Here is a 7,598-nt window from a genome sequence, read left to right as displayed (position 1 = left end):
GGTAAAGTACAACTATTCAAAGAAATATCTTGCTTTCAGAGGTACTTAGAATTTTGCCCCCTCACCCTCACAGTTACATTTGTTTTTCTCTACAATTAGGGGTACTTTGGCAGAAAAGTTTGAGAAGTCGGAGCTACAGCATGTTGACAACGAGCTAACCACTCTCTATTTGAACATTTCATATAATGGGCGGGCTTTCACCCAAAAAAGGAAAGCACTTGCATTATCAAAACAAAAACAATAACAACAAAAAAAAAACCAACAACCCTTTAAGGGTGAGCTGTCTCACCTGCTTCAAGACTATGTCTTCAGATATTACTGTGCACCTGTGCGCTCTCTCCCCACCCCACTCCCATTCCAGATTAGCCTCTTTCTCCAGTTAAAGGCTACTTTTTCTTGAAGCAGAAAACAAGCAGCAGCCTAACCAAACTCAGCTCTGATACACTTGCTCCACTTGCTCTTTCTGCTGCCCAACTCCCTTACTGGAATGGGGGTAGGTAAGAAGAGGTCAAAGTTGAAGCAACCCGTTTGCACTTCCACCTTGCCTCATAGGCTGAAGAGGGTAGCGTGCATGCGCTTCCGGGGTCAGTGAGGTTAACTTCCATTCCCCTTAGGCCTTGCAAGCCGAATTATGGAGTACACTAGAGGAATCCATCATAGCAAGGAGGAATGGTATGGCTCCAAGGGGGGCAAATTGTTTGGAAATGAGCAAAGATCTAATGAAGATATTTTGGGGGACTTTCCAATAAACATCTTGGGTGAAAAGGATGATACTCTAGTTCATTTCTGTGACAAATCCAAATTACTGATTAAAATCTATGGGCCGCTGATTCCATGCAAGCATGCTTTTTGCTATGCATGTGCTATTTTACATGGAAAACAAGGCGATAAGATGTGTCCAGGCTGTAGTAATCTTGTGGAGCGAATTGAGGAACATACACAAGGTTCTCTATTCATGTGCAGCACTGTTCAAGGATGCAAGAGAACATACTTGTCTCAAAGAGATTTAGAGGCTCATATCAACCACCGCCTTATGAGAGCTGAAAAGCCTGCTGCCCGTGCTTAACTTGAAACTGTTCGTCCCACATATTGCCCCATCACCACATGAAATCTCTGATCGTTTTATTAGGTTTCCAGACAAGCATCATACGAACCAATATTCCAGGGCAGTGCATTATATCACCACCTCCTTTCCAACATGTGCTGCACAAGCCATATAATCACCCACTAGAAGATATTTGTGCTCACCCAATAGAATTCATTACACAGCTTCACCTCAACCTCCTTCATGAGTCAGGAAACCTTTGTGTTTGAACAAGAAAACAACTTAATAACTGTTCCTATTCAGAATGGCTCAAATTCAGATACTTGAGAACTGCCACCTCCTGCTTCTATACATGAACTCACCATCATCCTGAATACCAGGTCACCCAGTGGCATTAAACTCTCATCATATTATACCTCAGAGCAACATTCTGTACATACTCTCACCTCTACCACCAATAAGCCATCTAATGCCACATCCTTCCCAGGTTGCAGGTACTTCTGACTTGATTCAGGCTTCAGGTCTACCAATGACTTCTCCATCGCCTTCCCCAATAGTCATATTATTGCCCAGATGCTACCTTATATGAAATATCTTCCTCCAGGACCCGTACCATTTTCAACAGGGTAGTTCACTTATAAGTACACACCCTCATCACTATTGTAATTCACACCCTTTACTCCAATTCACTGAAAATCAAGGAACTAAGAGCCCTCCTTTATAAAACTAGGGGAAATGAGTCATGGTATGTGACCTGTACCCAGAGGGCCACCCACCCGTTCTTCCATGAGGGTAGGGTCTGTCTTCTCAAGCCCTATTTTTTGGACTGTATCATCCAGATCAGACAAGATACAAACCATATTACCAATGATAATAATATTTTGAACAGAAGATATGAGAAAAAAAACTTAAGTATTATCCAACTTCTAATTAAGCTTTGACCATTTGGGGCAGGAAAGGACCTCTTACAGAGGTGGCTATAAAACACTTAAAGTCTTGTCTCTTAAAATGGTTTTAAACCTTGATCTCAGGAATGATTTCAAGTACTTTACTATTGTGCAGAAAAGTGGCTCAGCTTAGCATAGCTTTCTATGCTTCAACAACTTTGCTCCTCTACTGTGGTAAAGTGGACCCACAAGTGACCATCTGCAATATTATTTCCAGAAGAGAAAATTACATTCTTCTCTCAAAAGTGTTGTTATTGTTAAACATGCTTAGTTTGTCTTGTGATATATTTTCTTAACTGGCTTAAAAGGAGTAAATTTCAATATGGTTTAAGAAACAATAATGCCTTGGGGCACCTGGGTGGCTCAGTCGGTTGAGCTTCTGACCCTTGGTTTCTGCGCAGGTCATGGTCTCGTGGTTGTGGGATCAAGCCCTGAGTCTGGCTCCTCGCTGAGCATGGAGCCTGCTTAAGATATTCTCATTCTTTCTTTCTTCCTTTCTTCCTCTCTCTCTCTCTCTCTCTCTCTCTCTCTCTCTCTCTCTCTCATCTCTCCCTCTCTCTGCTCTTTCCTTGCTCATGCTCTCCCTCTCAAAAATAAATAAACTTTAAAAAACAATTATGCCTTTATACACAAATCTATTTCTCTATAACTTCTAATCCTCTTGTTTCTAGGCCCAAAATGCTTTTTCTTTAATGTAGCTGCGGTGCTATGGCCCAAACTATCTGCAGGCTGAGCCCTGCCCTGGATTTTAGAAGCCTTACAAATCAGAAGTATCTAAGTAGCACTAGCCCTAATCTGTCAAACCCAGCATCAAATCCCTCTTGCTACTCCAATCCTGACCTAATGTACCATTTATAATGGGGCACATAATGGGGCATTGCTGTGTTAAAAGATAAATGGGGTGTCTGGCTGGCTCAGTTGGAACAGCATGTGACTCTTTATCTCAGAGTTGTGAGTTCAGGCCCCACATTGGGTATAGAGATTACTAAAAAAAAATTTAAAACTTAAAAGGTAAACTGAGGCATATTAAACTTTGTAAGGGTTTATTTGGGGCAAAAGGAAATCAGGTAGTATCCAGTTTTGTAGCTAGGAATTACTCTGATGAGCTATATAAAATGAAAGACTTAGGGGTGCCTGAGTGGTTCAGTTGGTTGAGCATCTAACTCTTGATTTCAGCTCAGGTCATGATCTCAGGGTCATGAGATCAGGCCCTGCATTGGGCTCCTCACTGGATGTGGAGTCTGCTTAAGATTCTTCCACTCCTTGTGCCTCTCCCTGGCTTGCACGCTCTCTCAAATAGATAGATAAGTAAAAAAACAAGTAAATAAGTAAATAAATAAGTAAAATAAATAAAATGACTTATATAGGTAGAAGGAAAGAAGAACAAGGAAGTTATCCTAGGCAAAAAAAGCAGATTGAAAATGAACACCAACATGGGTTAACATGTATACAAAAGGGTAAGAGGTTTAATTGGGGGGGGGGGGGTCAATACAATCTCTTTAGCAGATTGCCTGTGATACACACTGCAGTCTGGTTTAATGCTTATTCAATAATAAAACTATTCCATTCTTGTTTACATTTTATGGAAAAGTTTTATTGGGTTGGCAGGAAATGTTATATTGAATTATATTTTCCCAACAATTTGGTAATAAGGATTCATCTGGCAATTCCTGAATTGGATGGATCAGCTGAAAGTCTTGTGAACCCACAACAGTCAGGTAAGAAACTCTAAATTAAGAAAAGTGTCCTTTCTTGCCCTCCACTATTTTGGAATACTAGCCAGATGAACTACGCTCTCAAGTTCAAGAATTTATTATTGAGTAAGCATTGGTGATACCAGCTTTAAAATCCCATCAGGATCACCAATAGCTTTGATGGCAGAAAAATATAGAAAGACAGAATTGTTACATGCAGAGCTTTCTCTTAAATTGCTAATATCTATCTCTCTGTCACATTTGGAATGGGCATACATATAAGAATCCAGTCTTACAGTGGTGGGAACGGTTTCTTTGATTTGGACAAATGGACATATTTGCAGGGGTTCTTAGAAGTGCCTCATTCCAGGCATATGAATTAGTGGTATTTACTGGATGACTGTCAACTGAGGAGAATGTAGAAAGTGATCTGACAAACAGAAAGAAAGATTGAGACCAATGAAAGAGAAAATGGAAAAATTAAAGCACTCTCTCTTTCATAGAACTATCCTCTTTTCTTTGTTGTACAAGCTCCCTCTGCATCTCTTAATCTTTCCCTACATCAAATTGAGTCCTGAGAAGAAGGAAGCAATAATCTTTTATTTTTTAATTTTTTTAAGTTTATTTATTTATTTTGAGAGGCAGCATGAGCAGGGGAGGGGCAGAGAGGGAGAGAGAGAATCCCAAGCAGGATCCATGCCATCAGCTCGGAGCCCAACGTAGGGCTTGAACTCACAAATCATGAGATCATGACCGGAGCCGAAACCAAAGTCAGACGCTTAACCAACTGAGCCACCCAGGCGCCCCAGCAATGATCTTTTAGCTGGTGGTTCCCTTCATTAGATTTCCCTGTAAGGAAAGATAAGGGCACAACTTCTCCAGCTGGTAATTAATCATTTGCCCTGTTTGAGGGCACATGCTTGCATGTCTGGTGTCCTAGCCTGATTCCACTTCGTGTCTCAACCCTGGAATCCACCTCTAAGAGTTCCTTATCAAACGCACAACATGTAGCTAGGAAAGCGAGTATAATAAAGAAATGTGATCAAGAAATAATCAGGAATTTGGATGAAAGACTATGTCACTGTATGAAGGTAACAGAAGAGAGTGGCTGCATTGGCCATATGGGAAAATTTTAAAAATGGTGTTAGGCCTGATAAATATCAACATGAGAAAAGAAACCAAAGTGCTACATAATCCTATATTTTTGTCTCTATAGGCATACCTCATTTTATTGTGCTTTGCTTTATTTATTGTGCTTCACAGATACTGCATATTTTACAAATTGAAGGTTTGCTTGGGCAACCCTTCTTTGAGCAAGCCTATTGGTGCCACTTTTCCAGGAGCATTTGCTCACTTTGTGTCTCTGTGTCACATTTTGGTAATTCTCATATTAATGAAAAATTTGAAATACTGGATTTTTATGGTGATCTGTGAGCAGAAGAAATTCCAACTCACTGAAAGCTCACATGATGGTTAGCATTTTCTAGCAGTAAAGTATTTTAAAATTAAGGTATGTACATTGTTTTTTTAGACACAATGCTACCGTGCACTTAATGGACTACAGTATATTGTGAACATAACTTTTATATGCACTGGGAAACCAAAAATCTTATTCGACTCACTTTATTATGATATTTCCTTTATTGCAGTGTTCTGAACCAAACCCACAATATCTCCAGGATATGCATGTGTAAGGAGAACCTGCCCTTCCTATTCAGATCACCTGTGAAGCTGATGCCATTGAGAAGCTTTCCAGGCCTCCCAGGTAATCCACTTGCCTTCTCACCAGCCGATATTAGTCTTTTTTTTTTTTTTTAAGATTTTGTTTTTAAGTACTCTCTACACCCAAAGTGGGGCTCAAATTCACAACCCCAAGGTCAAGTGTCACATGTTCCACTGACTGAGCCAGCCAGGCATCTCACTATTAGTCATTTAAACACTTCTTTCTCGGGGTGCCTGTGTGGCTCAGTTGGTTAAGTGCCGAACTTTGGCTCAGGTCATGATCTCAGGTCATGATCTCGTGGTTCATGGGTTCAAGCCCCACATCGGGCTCTGTGCTGACAGCTCAGAGCCTGGAGCCTGCTTTGGATTCTGTGTCCCTCTCTCTCTCTGTCCCTCCTCCACTCATGCGCTGTCTCTCCCGGTCTCTCAAAAATGAAGAAACATTAAAACGTTTTTTAAATAAAAAAATAAAGACTTCTTTTTCTGTGCCCAGAAATACTCACAGAAGTGCTCCACAGCTGCTTTTCAGTTTGTAGCCCCATATGGGGATGTGCATTGGCTGCCGCAAGGAATTTTACAATCAGCAAACTTCACTGAAGTCATGGAGCAAAGATGTTGAGGACTAGAAAATGACACACAAGATGGGTATTGTGGCCAAGGGAAGCTATCAGCCACCCTTTACAACTGTAGAAGAACTAAGGGCTTTAGAAACCCATCAAGAGGGGTTACTTAATGCTTTTCTGCTAATGATGAGCAGGGAGACACTGCCAAGAGATACCCAGAACTAAGTGAGTCCCCAGTTGATTTCCATTAGCAATTTGTTGTTTTTTCAACATTCACAACTATGGAAGCAGGGGCAGATCAAAATCACCCTCTAGTACTGACTCACCTTGGCTGTATTGGCTCTCTTGCCCACTATCCAAACTCAAGTCAGGGAAAAGGCAATCAGATAGACTGAAAAGGCAAAAGGACAGACCGTTACTCAAATCTTAGCAGCAGCTAAGACAAAGAAGAGAAAAAATGAAAACCCACAGTGTTAGCTGCTCAGATAATTTACTAAAGGGAATAACCCTACTCTGGTCAACCTATGAAGGGAGCAAAGGAAGAAGAGAAAATTACATATCATATCACAAAAAGCCAGGACACTGGAAGAGAGATTGTAAGAAGTGACTCTAGAGGGTACAAAAATTGCAACAAGACAATCAAGAAAACCCAGAAGGACAAAACCTTCAGCTAGGAAATAATTGGCAAATGGCTCAAAAATTGATAGATTGGGAGGATCTTAGGGGTGGGAACTAGAGAATAATATGCTTCAATAACTTTCTCTCAGGTTAACCTATCCTTACCTTTTCTAATAGATTCCAGTGCTACTTATTCAGCAATTAACTTGGAAATTTCTCATTTGGCATCTGGGTGCTACAGCAATACAGGTTGTTGCTATTTCAAGGTCAGCCGTCTCATAGTTCCTTTTCCTCAGTGGTTCCCATTCAGATTTTTCCTCTAAGAAACATGTTTTCTTACTTTCTCCTGATTCGCTTATAAACCTACTGGGAAGCGACTGTACCGTGCAAATAAAGGCTACCATAATCACTGCTCCAGATGAAGTGTTTTGCCGAGCCCCACTGGAAAAAGTCAGCTGATTTGGTTACTATGTGCCAGGGCTGAGACAAATTGATGCATCACTTTAGGCCATTATTTAGCAATAATGATACTAGTTTAATTTGAGACAGAAAACCAGTAAAATTAGCTTACCAAAAGGATAAGCCATGGCCATATGTAAAACAATATCCTTTGTTTAGAGCTCAATTTGAAGGAATAAAACTCGTTATATTTTAAAATTAGGAGGGGCGCCTGGGCGGCTCAGTCAGTTGAGTGTCCAACTTCGGCTCAGGTCATGATCTCGCGGTCCGTGGGTTGGAGCCTCACATGGGGCTCTGTGCTGACAGCTTGGAGCCTGGAGCCTGTTTCAGATTCTGTGTCTCTCTCTCTCTCTCTGACCCTCCCCCGCTCATGCTCTGTCTCTCTGTGTCTCAAAAATAAATAAACGTTTAAATAAATAAATAAGTAAGTAAGTAAGTAAAATAAAATTAGGAGAAAAAAATTTTAATTTAAAAATATAAATAGATAAAATTAGGCAAAGGAGGCATAATTTTGAAAGTGGATTCACCCTATAATAGTTGCGTACTTTAG

At 40.6% G+C, this 7,598-nt stretch overlaps 1 pseudogene; it reads left to right on the top strand.

Moving 5' to 3' along the window:
- Nucleotides 1–631: 631 nt before the first annotated feature.
- Nucleotides 632–1,443, top strand: LOC106970946 (E3 ubiquitin-protein ligase Hakai-like; annotated as a pseudogene).
- The last annotated feature ends 6,155 nt before the right edge of the window (nt 1,444–7,598 follow it).

This window comes from Acinonyx jubatus, chromosome X, assembly GCF_027475565.1.
Source record: "Acinonyx jubatus isolate Ajub_Pintada_27869175 chromosome X, VMU_Ajub_asm_v1.0, whole genome shotgun sequence".
Taxonomy (NCBI): domain Eukaryota; kingdom Metazoa; phylum Chordata; class Mammalia; order Carnivora; family Felidae; genus Acinonyx; species Acinonyx jubatus.
The sequence above is the reverse complement of the archived record's forward strand: the minus strand, read 5'-3'. Positions and strand labels throughout refer to the sequence as shown.